Raw genomic sequence first — 14,346 nt, forward strand, 5'->3', positions numbered from 1 at the left:
ACTGCCTTCACAATGAACTTACTTTACGAAGCTAGTGATTATTTCCTGTTCAAGTACAAAGAGAAGATAATATGGTGAAATGTGGCCATTTTTAAATTGCTATAACACAAAGGAAGATATTTCAACAACTGAATTATATGTACATAACCTTATCTACTACCTATGTCTATATATTGAATAAAAATGAGCAATTCAATGAAAACTCCACAGACTATTTCCAGTCATTCGACCGGGTCAGGAATGGAATGAATGAAGCACCCATCTAGCGGCTAGGATAGGAATTGTATCGGCTACCGAAGACTGTCGCGCTGCAATTAAGTGAAATACATCATAATATTTCTGTTCCCGTAGAACTAGACAATTCATGACTTACTACACATCATAGCCTTCACCATGTATTTCAAAATACACGCTATTATGAAACACAACAGTTACTATAACAGCATAAACAAAGAAATATTAATAAACATACTTCTTTCTAATATGTTTTTTCTATATAATTTATATTTTTGCCATGGTAGTAGATAACCGTATGTATGCAACTTGTGAAGTCATTTCTTTTTCACTCGTGTAACTTAAGACTCAGCCAATATACCGTGCTTGAATTTTTCTACTCATTTAAAAGAATACTTTACGCACGAATTGCATGAATAACTATTATGGGAAATTACAATTACATGAACACATAAACAGGGCTCATCATAATACCAGCTGGCGAAGTTCAGTCAGTGAGAATTTTAGGCATAGATATCCAAAGATGTGGCACATCTACGTGATCATAGCCATATGACCTCTAGTTTTACGTGCTATAGGAACTAGAGGGCCATGACTTATCGTTTTAAATTTCTAACAAGCATTCGCCATGTTTCGAACTATGGCCGCGAAATCAGTAACTATGCCACTCTGCCATGACGTTCCACCCTTTAGGTGTGATGTTCCCGGATTTCACACGAATTCATTCAATGCGGATGGCAATTGGTGCATTGTTTAGATATCGAGATTCCAACTCTCCACTCAAGAAAAGAATGAAAAGATGATGAGTTGTGTAAAAGTTTTCTCGATCAGTGTATGTAACAATCTATCGTACTATATCGTTGCCGGCAATATACTCGGTGCCACATAACAGGACACTGAGTGACCAAAAATTGTGAGAAGACACTGAATGTGATGTTAATAGAGAGCTGCTCCTCAGTGAGCCCTCAAAACGGCAGCAGTACGGCGAGGCATCGACTCTACAATATGTTGGAATCGTTCTGGTGGGATCTGGACCCACGCTTCTTGCACTGCTTCCCACAATATTGGTCTTCTGTAGTTGGTGCGTGGTTCATGGAGCATACACCAGCATCGATAACATCCGAAAAATGCTCGATTGGATTAAGATCGGGGGATCTGGAGGGCCAATCCATGGTCGTAACTTCACTGGAGTGCTCCTCCAAGCACCTGCGTGCCACCACAAAGCGATGACATGGCGCATTGTCCTGTTGAAACATGGCATCTCCGTCAGGGTACTCTAGGGCGAGAAAGGGATGCGGATGGTCAGAAAGAATGTCCACCTAACGTGGAGCTGCCAGTGCTCCCTGCAGCCGGACAATGGGGCCTAATTGCGACCAGAACCAGACCAGAACGGATCCACCTCCCGCCTGGACACAACCTTGTTGATATGCAGGATCCATAGCCGATGTTCGCGGGCCTATGCACGCCGTTGAGCTCTGGGTCGAGTTGTCAGCAAATGGACACGAGTTGGTCGTCGGCTGTTGAAGCCTATGCTGTGATTTGTCTCCTTACATTCCTGGTAGAAATGGTTTCCTGATTCCCAACATTCAGCTGGGTGGTGATCTGACTCACAGTAGCCCGTCGAGCGCTACTTACCAATAGCTTCTATCACTGTCACGAAGATGCATATAACGAAAATGCACACAAACATAATAATAATAATAATAATAATAATAATAATAATAATAATAATAATAATAATAATAATAATAATAATAATAATAATAATAATAATAATAATTTTCGTGTGGCTATTTCTAGCCGGGTGCAGCCCTTGTAAGGCAGACCCTTCAATGAGGGTGGGCGGCATTTGCCAAGTGTAGATGACTGCGTGATATTGTGCTGGAGGATAGTTTTATGTGTAGTGTGTGAGTTTCAGGGATGCTGGGGACAGCACAAACACCCAGCCCCCGAGGCATTTGAATTAACTAATGAAGGTTAAAATCCCCGACCCGGCCGGGAATCGAACCCGGGGCCCTCTGAACCGAAGGCCAGTACGCTGACCATTCAACCAACGAATAGGACATAATAATAATAATAATAATAATAATAATAATAATAATAATAATAATACTAATACTAATAATCAATTTCGTGTGGCTATTTCTAGCCGGGTGCAGCCCTTGTAAGGCAGACCCTCCAATGAGGGTGGGCGGCATCTGCCAAGTGTTGATAACTGCGTGTTATTGTGGTGGAAGATAGTGTTATGTGTAGTGTGCGAGTTTTAGGGATGTTGGGGACAGCACAAATACCCAGCCCCCGAGCCATTTGAATTAACCAATGAAGGTTAAAATCCCCGACCCGGCCGGGAATCGAACCGAAGGCCAGTACGCTGACCATTCAGCCAACGAATAGGGCATAATAATAATAATAATAATAATAATAATAATAATAATAATAATAATAATAATAATAATAATAATAATAATAATAATAATAATAATAATAATAATAATAATAATAATAATTGTTACGGAGTTTCCGTGGAGCAGAAAGAGGTGAAAGAAGGTGCTGGGTGGAACGGGTCTATCTACGATATCAAAATTAAATTAAAACTTTAAAATAAAAGTTATATTTCTTTTTAAATCACAAACTTTAACAAACTTTTCACTTAGTGAAATAACAAGTTTACAGGTACAAATGGCGATCTTGAAACAAGAATTGGAAAATCCAATATTAGGGAATTTAACAGTTTTGGGCTTCAAGCCCCTAATTTCCAACTTTACAATACCGCCAATTGGAGTGTACATAGACAAGGAAAAATCTCTCAAAACAAGAGCATTTTGCTCCAACCGATACAATTAACGGCCTTCCAAAGGCACCCCTCAATATTACAGTAAATTAGGAATTAGAGAAAAGAGCTTACATACTCCCCAACGTTAACCAAGGAGACTGTGCTCCTAATTTCTTACAGCCCACTTAAGGCAACATTACACCAAAAATCTTACAAATTTCTGGCCTCTCTAGGCCCAACCTACCATTTTACAATTTTGTACACAGGGATCACTAGTAACCAAACTACTTGGCCTACGTGGAAGAGAAAAACAGGTTAGATTACTGGCCCGAACACAAAATGAATGGAGGTGTACACTTTGCGCTCCTAGAAAATTAAATATGAAATCCTAATTGGACTCTCGGCCCGATGAAGCAGAGGCTAATCCCAAGCTACTGAGGTGACTAGAATGAAGGTTAATTTAATGCATTACAAGAAAGAAAAACAGTTACAAAATCGTAGTCACCTCAAATCAAGTTGAAGGGGAACTCGAGAGGGTAACGCACTCTCTATCCTCGATTTGCAGTTTAAGACTTTATGAAATTTTACATTCGCCGAAAGAAAATTTACGTTTTAGAAAAGGGTGGTTACACAGTTAGAAATTCGAACCTTCCCCTAGTGTAAGTAATAACCCAAAACTTCCTTAATTCATTAATTCTCGTCGCCATAAGACCTATCTGTGTCGGTGCGACGTAAAGCAACTAGCAATAATAATATAATTCATTAATTCTTTTACCTTACACCAGAGTGCATTACCTCAGTTTTTAATAATGAGATCTATGGAGAAAAGTAAAAAACTTCTTGACGTAAACCACAACAGAACAAATAAGTCCAGTCAGTTTAGGCAACTTCAAAATAATTCATTGCTCAATAATTCACTGGTGACATCTTCAGGTCAATGTCCCAACTTCATGCCGTAGGTGTTTCACGTTTTGTTAGTGAGATAGCGCTCCTTAAGGCGCTTCTTTTAAATGAGCGGAGTTGAGTTGTACCTCCCGGTGTAGTAGTAATAATAATAATAATAATAATAATAATAATAATTATAATAATAATAATAATAATAATAATAATAATTGTACCGGAGGTACGCCTCTACGCCGCACATTTAAATCTTGCGCCTTAAAGAACTACTCTGCAGGAGAAACAGTGAACTTGAAACTGGACCAACTTATAAATTTTCTCTGAAGATGGCACCACTAAAATTTTGTAATTGTGAAGTTCCCGGTACTGTTTGAATTTCAACTTGTTTTGTTTTCCATTTATCAAGAAGTTTAGACATTCTCTCATAGATGTCACCGCTAAAAAAAACCATGATCATGCACCCTGGTGCGAAGTGAAAGAACATTTTAGAAGAAATTTTGTATTCATAAGTTTTTTCCTTACTAAATTTTGTTCATTCATCTTTAGGTTGGCAATATTTATCTTTTCTTTCCGTCAGTTTTGAATTTAGCCAATCAAGAATTTCTGGAATTAATTTTCAACCAATCCCGTATTTCTTCGATTTTGAGTGTAACCTTTTCATCACCAATAAAATTGTGAGGGTGTGGCTGTTTTATTCGTGAAAGGTCTCGAACTTTCCCCGAGGGTTTATAAACTGCAGATTTTCTCGTCTCCTGACCATTTAATCGTCGTCTAAGTATGTGTGTCAAGCAGGGGGCGGGAGGTGCCTCTTTCATCAGGCAGCAGTTCTTCAGTAAGGTAATGGCCAGATAACATCTTTATTTCTCTGGCCCGCAGTTTAACCTGATGGAAAGGTTCGAAACAAATATGTAACTAACTTCTCTAAAGTGTAAATCTCCTGTCGGCTCATGTAAAATTTCATAAATCTTTAACTGTAAACCGGGAATAGAGAGTGATATACCCTCTTGAGCTCCCCTTCATCTTGGTTTGAGGTACCGCATGTGTTTCCGCAATGTATTGAAGTTATCTCCATTCGCGCTACCTCAGTAGTTTGGGATTAGCTCCTATTTCGTTGGCCAAGTGCCCTATAGGTTTTAAATTTTTTTTTTGGGAGCTCAATCTTTGACTCCATTTCGGTTGTACTCGGGCCGTTTATTGAACCTGTTCTTTTTCACTTAGGCCCCGTAGGTTGGGTACTAGATACCTCTGTGTAATAAGATGGCTATTTGTAAATAGTGCCTTGTAAGGCCAGTGATTATTAGATTCTCATATTGTGTTGCCTGGAATAGGCTTAAGAACTGAGAGCGTGCGAGCTCTTTTTCAAGTGTTGTAAAATTGCCTCTGGGAGGCCTGATATTGCATTTTGGGAGCAATTGCTCCAGGTATTAGGGGATTTCTGCCCTTTGGGTAAATGTATATTCTTTGTAAAATCTAGCTGGGTACCCAAAAATTGTAAAACTAGGGGCTTGTAGCCCAAGAATGTTCAAGTTTGGAAATCTTGGATCTTTCTCAATCTTGTTTCTAATTTGCTATGTCATTGTTATTTCACTAAGTGAAAATTTGTTAAAGTTTTGTTATTTTTAGAAAAATATAACCTTTGTTAAAATTTTAAATTAACTTTAACGTTGTAGTTAGATCCATTCACCCACGCACCTTCTTTCACCTCTGCTGATCCTCGGGTAACCCCGTAATAATAATAATAATAATAATAATAATAATAATAATAATAATAATAATAATAATAAGCTGCGGACCAAATAAATATGCTGAAAGAACAGGCAAAAAAAGCTGGCCACCAAATTTCTTTCGAGAAAGCAAAGTACATAACCAATATCTGAGGAGCACCTCAACATCTAACAACAGAGTACGGTAAACTAGAAAAAGTGAACAGTTTCAGACATCTTGGTGAGATAGTGCAGATGAAAACTATTGAGAAAGAAGGTAACAAAGCCAGGCGAGAGAAGATGGCTGCAGCTTTTCGTAGGACGCATGTCCTATAGAAGAAAATGTCAATCTCAAGAGAAACTAAACTCAGGCACTATAAACACAGTGATCAAATCCGAGTGTCTGTACGCAAGTGAATGCCTCAGAACGACAGGACAAACTGGACTGAGAGAAGGATTCGCAAAATAATGAGTTCTAAGATCACAGGTGGACAGTACAGACTCCGAGGAAGAGAAGAGCTATACAGGGATAATGAGCGGCTGATGGAGTCAATAAGGAAACGACGACTGGTGTTCGACGGACATCTGTTCAGGATGGCTGCAACCCGAATAACGAAGCAGATTCTTAATGTATTGAACAACAGACCTAACGTCTCGGATAAAAAGTTCACGGAAGTAAGTAAGCACCTCAAGAGCATGAGACTGAATCAGGAGGAAATCTCTAACCGATAGAAATACAGATCAGTGATCATCAACTTTAAGGGCTTCCACGATGAGCAAAAGCAGAACAGCGGCTGAACAGAAGAGAGCAGACAGGAGGCGAGAAATTAAACAGCATATGGCTTTCAGTGCCAGGAGTGTCCAAGGACATGTTCGGCTCGCCAGGTGCAGGTCTTTTGATTTGACTCCCGTAGGCGACCTGTACGTCATGATGAGGATGAAGTGATGATGACGACCCATACATCCAGCCCCCGTGCGAGCGAAATTAACTAATGATGGTTACAATTCCCGACCCTGCCGGGAATCGAACCCGGGACCCCTGTGATCAAAGGCTAACCATTTAGCCATGGAGCCAGACAGGAGGCAAGAGAAAAAATGTAACGCTTTTGGGCTGCAAAAATGGCTTCCAGAAATGTTTTATAGTTACTTGATATTGAACCCTTGAACTTACCATTCCATCGTTGGTCGGCCACGGGTGCTACAGTAGAACAATATAGAACTCTTAAATCATGGGTCGTTGCGGAAATAAATTCGGTCACGATCTTAACCAAACGATGGGGTTCAGAAGAAAGCCTAACTACTTGAAATGAGGAGCAAATATGTGCTTACTAACTTTTATTAAAATCGAAATGACACGACAACATTATTATTTTAATATAAATCCTTGAAGAAAAAAAATTATAAATTATTTATTATTGAATGTTTCAAACGCAGTCACATTGCATAGTGTTAATTTATTTCTCACAATATCGAAGAGCTGCTTCGGAGAAATTAGTACATTAGTGGACAGCGAAACTGAAAAACTGAAAAAGGAAAGACCTGAAAACCGGGCACCTATTACTCCAAACGAGACCTGAGAATTAATCCACACGATCCGTGGAAAATCTGACTTTCAACAAGTAAAACGCCTGATTTCCTCTCAATTAAGGTTATCCACCAGTCGAATACCCTTTACAGATACGGAACACCCGCCGAATGGACCCTTAATCGAACCAAATTGACTATCAGTTGCTTTGGATAGGTTGCGAAATATTATGGGAAAGTTAACAGAATCATTCACAATTGAAATAAAATTCCACCATGTATTTGTCATTCATGACACCCTTAAGTGATAAGGTAATCCCGATGCTAAATGTGCATCACCCAAACAGCTGTTCGGAAGGAACCAACAACAACATGATCCGCGAGGATCTTACGTTACGTCGTTGTAAAGGAACAAACTGCGAAATGCAGGAAACACTTATTCATCATGCATTTAGGAGAAATGCCAAACACTGAAGTTAATTACAAAGTGGTAAATCACTTGAAAGGTATTATTATTGAACCGATTTTCAGGTTAGAAATGGTTATGTTACGTTTAATAAAATTACCAGTCCACATTGAAAAATACAACAAAAGGAATTCTTTCCTTAAAAAAAACAATGACTACCATTACAGATCCATCTACTTATTGTTTGTCCCAACACACTACCTATAAAGTGATCACTTAATCGAATTCAACTACGAATAAAATGAAAGTACGACAAAGATTGAAAATAAAATAATATTACTGGCTGACGAATCGAAACCGCATTCGCAACTCAAGTCTCACACTAATACACTGAGTGTCAATATGCACACTATCAAAACGAAAGGGACGTCAGAACGACAAAACAATTAAGTCCGTAAAATAAAATAACATATCGAAGTCATTAAAGCTCAACACGCATGGAGAATTACAGTAAAATATTTAATCTCCATCAGGTCGATATCCAATATTTGGGCAACCCTCATTCGCCGATAGCGGCCCCGTCATCTTAGGAAACACCTTCCAGCTGTTGGAGCTACGCACTAGTTGGCCTCATTATTATCGATCTAACCCTCTTCATATTTCATATTTTACTGTAAATGCTACCTTCGCCCAGGTCACTTCGCAAAAACAAAAGAAACATCTAATCTGAGACTTGAGTATGTACAGCTGACATCCCAGACCTATCGTCGGGCTCACTTAAAATCTGTACATCCTAACACTAATCTCTATGTATACGATACCTTCCAAATTCTATCGTCGAGCGTGAACTAGGACGTCTCACCATCAGTAACTCAAAGGATAACATGTGACGTCCTAAATCTATGGTCGAGCGTAAAAATGGGTCGTAATACGCATCCCCTAGCATATCAGGCGAACTAACAATTTCAAACCAACTCTGACATTTCAATACACATGGAACCACGTCTCTTACTATTAAACGAATGCAAGTCTGAAAATGCAGTAAGTCTCCATCTCGTTACAATACGTGAACTCGAAAATAAATATACGTGACGAACAATTCTCCAACTCAAACACAATCTCAGCCTGTGCAAAGAAGTTTTTAGGGAAGCAATGATAATTCCCAACACACGTCTAACATATTGCGGATGTATTCAAAATAATAATCATCACTATCGCATTAGAAACTCTCAAATCGCCTACCGTCAATTCCAAATATTTATATCAATGACATATCCAGTGAAACGAAATTCAATACAACACCAACCATGTATTCTAAATGCTCTTTTATCCTTGAGGTCACATTATCTTAATATTCATACGGGCTTTACGTAACTAGTCACTTGACTTTTACTACCAAGATTTTTAATCTTTACTAGAGTCGTTTTCACTTGGGATCTTACTAGAAATCTACGGTGCCTCACACAGTAGTCGTTTCAAATTTCGGATTGGTAGCGGAAACATTACAGCCTGCCACAATACAGCCTGCCTCACAAATACTTCCTCGGCAAACATAGCTTATCTCAAACTCATTCTCCTCGCCTTATCCCAGCGGTATCACTTAAAATCCAGGCTTCCTTTCATCTTTAGTATTCCTATCCCTCTCATCTCCACATATATAAATTCTTCGCTCTCAATCCATTTTTCTTATATTTCCAAGACCCTTTTCATATTTCAATCCTCTTGTGAAAACAACAACCATTTAAAACACCTCTTTATTTTACTGTTACTACTACTTTCGGACCTCGAGAATACAAGAACACACCGCGATTTTCCGTATCATCGATATACACGATGTCACAAAATTTTTCTTCCCATGAACAAATATAACTCTATCGAATTTCACTGGAATTATCTAAATGCCTGCGATCCTTGTAAAATATCCTGGTTAAATGCACTTTCATAGAAAAATTTCTTTATCCCGCGGTAGACATTATTATTATTATTATTATTATTATTATTATTATTATTATTATTATTATTATTATTATTATTATCGACAAACATTTCTGAATTCAACTGACATTTGAAATTAAAACATTCGCCACGACTATTTTACCATTATAGCTTTCCTAATTTTCCTCACTTTGGACAATATCTCATAGAACATTAACACCAGATTTAAACATCGCATTTTACAGTTTCTTGATGTGAAATTTACAAACTAAAATTTTCACACGCTGACCAAAATTATAACACTTTCCGCCTGATAATTGCAAATATCAACCCGACAATCATCTTGAAAAATTTGTTGGGACAGACAATGAAATCTAACTACAACATAATACAAATATAGACAGACCTGCAAATGGCGTCATTCCCAGTATTCTGGCTACATCGTCGCCAGATGACCTCGTGCCTTTAGCCGTACATTGGTACAAATAACATCATCTCCTCCAACATATCAATCTTACAAACACTGCCTTTTTCACACGATATTAAATTACAACACAAATCACGCACTTTCCTCGTTATAATTTGTACCACGAACCTCCCTCGTTCTGCAGTCAACTGCGACTGTCTGCTTTCTTCCCGGAGTTGTCTCTCTCTGTCTCCCACAACACAACAGGTGTTCAACAGATAACGAAATCAGAACTACTCTGACTAGCTTCCCAACTCTCTTACCACTTTCAAACGCACATGAGGTGATACAATAAAATTTGCTGTGTACTTTAACAGACGCCTATACTTTCACAGTTTTTCGGCAAAAGTTCAGAAATTTTCTGTCACCTTCCCTTTCTAACCGAATATGTGGACCTCAGCCACGAACATGTACTAAGCTGTTTGTAGATCAATCTGGTACAATTTTCTGCTGACGACGGGCATAAGCTACCGCCGCTTCAAAAACCAAATCGACACTGAAAAATATGCAGTGGGGGGTTCCTTTTATAGTCTTAGGAGGGACGCTACACACACTACTAAGCTTGATTGCGTAATCTGCTAATTTCGCGTCCAATAGACCGATTTTTATGAGACTTGTCCCAGAATTCCGGACAGACTTGTAATTATTTTAGATGTTAATCTCATAATTTTACCACACTCTCAACAGGTGAAATAAATTATTTCTGCCCGGGCGTTTCGCGGGTTTTCTTCATCCATTGACCTTGGCACGTGGAGCTAGTCCTCGGATCTGACGCTGATTTGTACTTAGGCTTAACTGCATTTATGTTTTACCCTGGGGGTTCTGTCTTCACGTAGGGTTTAAGAATAATTTATATTATTTATTTCTTTATCTACTGTATTGCCAGAATCCCTCGTTACGCAGAATTCCGTGAATTTGAAGAATTATCGGGCACTCGAAGTCCGCCGAGGTGTCACGGTATTTCACGAGCTTGCCGCGGGTGAGATCGTTCCCACGCGACATCGAGACTCTAGGAGCGCAACATGGCTGCCCTCAGAAATAAAAGTAGCTTGTTGATTTGAAATAAATATTGAGAAAAATAAAAAATATTTTTCTCATCGTAGAATTATGGGTTCAATATGGTCTCTAATGGCAATAAACGAGAAAAAATTAATCGCATGACCTCAGCTACCGCGTGTAGGTATTTTTAATTTAACGCTAACTAGGCTGCCTGCATGCCAGTTTCGACGTTTCCTTTTAATTTTGTCGGATAAACACAAAATGTGTCACCAGAGGTCTTTCACACGCCGTCCTCGTACGAGATGGAGTGCCGAAAGGATTTATTTTCATCCTTCAGAAACTCGCCTACCTCTACTGGGGTTGAACACATCATCTTGGGATCTGGAGGCCGACGCTCTACCACTGATCAACAAAGGGAGCTGAACAGAACAGTCTTAACTGTCTTGTTGAGTGAAAGAAAAAGAAAATCTACAGCCACAGGGATCGAATGAATGAAGCCCCTATCCAGCGGCGAGGATAGAAATTGTGCCGGCTGCTTAAGACTGTCGCACTCCTCTGGGGCAATAGTTAATGACTGACAGATTAAATGAAATGATTTTGGAGAGTATCGATGGAATGAAAGATGAGAGGGATACCTGGAGGAAAACCTGTTCTACCCCCGCTTTTCCAGCACAAACCTCACATGTAGTGACCGAGATTTGAACCACGGAACCCAGCGGTGAAGGCCCGGCGCGCTGCCACCTGAGCCACGGAGGCTCTTCTTGTTGAGTAATTCTGGAAACTAACAGTAGGCTTCCTAACAAATTTCAATTTATAACGAGTGGAAAATGCAGTATAATATCGGGGCATTTGTCCTGCTGGCGCAATGGCACGGCAAGGTCACTGCAATAGAACGATAGTTCATAGCGATCGCAGCGCCACTAATTCTCCCGTCTGTCAGCGACAATAAGAACACGTTTTCGTGCGTGTGGTATTCCTTCTGTTCGTCCTGATGTCTGTTGATATTCATAGGAGGATAGTTGCCTTGTTTGGAAACTATTGTCTGCCACGAAAGGAAACTATTTGAGTATGATAATATAATTTCCTGTGTCTATTTCTAGCCTGGTGCAGGCCTTGTGCGACAGACCCTCCGACGATGTTGGGTGACATCTGCCGTGTATAGGAAACTGCGAGTTATTATAGTGAAGGATAGTGTTGTATAAGTTGCACGGATGTTGGGGACAGCACAAATACCCATTCCCCGAGCCAAGGGAATTTAAAATCTCCGACCTGGCCGGAAATCGAACCCAGAGTCCTCTGAACCGAAGGCGACTACGTTGAACATACAGCCAAGCAGCCGGACTTGATGTTTCAGTGACACGACCTTTCTCTCCAGAATTGTGACAGGAAACGAACAAGAAACAAGACGATGCAACATGCAGTGTAAATATCCAGCAGAACCACCATGAAATACGTCCAGCGCTGTGCCACGGACTGTGAAATTGCTGAAAGGGATACGATTCTCATCGAATCTCTCCAGCAATCACGAAAAGTGTAACGAACTCTCAGATAGTGCAACGTCTGTACGCAGCCATAAAAACCTAAAGACCAGGATTACTGAGCTTCGTTTTTATATTATCACCGATAAAAATGCGACACGCCTCGCTTTGAACAGCCGCTTATCTGTGCAAATTCTGATGGAACATCCTGGAACATCCATCCTTTAGACCAGACATGGGATTGTGGGATTTGCTCCTGTTTCGTCTCCTTAAGAATCCCAGGGATCGAGTTTTAATTCGTACGAAGGAATATGGACCTGAGTGAGAGACTGGCTCTTCTCCCAGTCCATAAATTTCTACCAGTGAGGCATACATACGATACGTTAGACTATAGTTCTCTGCAGACTTAATGTACTTTAAATGGTTCGTGTAATTCATGCGACCGTCAGCCACTTTCGACACATTTCCATTTGACTACCGGCTGAGTAGCTCAGATGGTAGAATGCTGGCCTTCTGAGGTCAAGTTGGTGAGTTCGATCCCAGCTCAGCCAGCTGGTATTTGAAGGTGCTCAAAAACGTCAATTTCGTGCCCGTAGATTTTCTAGAACTTAAAATAACTCCTATGGAAGAAACTCCAGCACCTTAGCGTCCCTGGAAACCGTAAAAGTAGTTAGTGGGACGTAAACCCATTATTATTATTATTATTATTATTATTATTATTATTATTATTATTATTATTATTATTATTATTTTCTTTCTTAATCTGTTCACCCTCCAGGGTTGGTTTTTCCCTCGGACCCAGCGAGGGATCCCACCTCTACCGCCTCAAGGGCAGTGTTGTGGAGCGTGATACATTGGGTCGGGGGATACAACAGGGGAGGATGACCAGTACATCGCCCAGGCAGCCTCACCTGCTATGCTGAACAGGGTCCTTGGTGGGGGATGGGAAGATTGGAAGGGATAGACAAGGAAGAGGGAAGGAAGCGGCATTTGCCTGGAGGAGACGTGGGAAACCATGGAAAACCACTTCGAGTATGGCTGAGGTGGGAATCGACCCACCTCTACTCAGATGACCTCCCGAGGCGAGTGGACCCTGTTCTAGCCCTCGTACCGCTTTTCAAATTTCGTGACAGAGCCTGGAATCGAACCCGGGCCTCCGGGGGTGGCAGCTAATCACACTAACCACTACACCACAGAGGCGGACCATTACTTTTATTATTATTTATTATTATTCATTAAATCAAACGTTATACATATCGGTTACTCTCACTTCAGAGGCTAGGTATATAGTAGTTAAAAGCTGTCTGCGCTTCACTCTTATTTAGGTATAACACCTGATTGATACTCCACCTTGCAGCGCCATGATGAAGAGGCCGGGGAGCCCGGATCATTTCCCGATCAGTCCATGGATTTTATTTGTGAGTTGAGGACTGGAATGTGGTTTACTCAGCTTCTTGAGAACACCTGAGGAGCTATCTTGATACGTGAGGCAGCGGCCAAATCACGAACGGCAAACAATACGGCTGAGGATGTCATCAACCTGACTATTTTTTTTACTTTTTTTTTTTGTTCGCGTTGGCCTACTAGGGTCAACGGGGCTCGTCTTAACTCTCAGCTAAGGTCTTCCGCTTTTTCTTGGCCCAGTACGGTTTCATTTTCTAGCTGTGTGCCTGCTTCCTTCCATCCGTCCACTTAGAGCTGGTGGTCCCAGTACTCTTTCTTGTAAGGGACAGTGGGAAGACTCCCTGTAGGATGGCCTGTCGGTACCGAAATTGGTTCTCTATGGTCTCTAATGAGATCTGTAGTTCCTCTAGGTCTGATTTTTCTGAGGTGATCTACTTGGTCTTGGAAGCCTTTCCCTGCTTGTCACTGTGAGGATTCTGTTGGTGAGCCTGCGGGGTTTCAGACGGCTCATGTGCTCGTAGAAA

This window comes from Anabrus simplex, chromosome 3 (genome assembly GCF_040414725.1).
Source record: "Anabrus simplex isolate iqAnaSimp1 chromosome 3, ASM4041472v1, whole genome shotgun sequence".
NCBI lineage: Eukaryota > Metazoa > Arthropoda > Insecta > Orthoptera > Tettigoniidae > Anabrus > Anabrus simplex.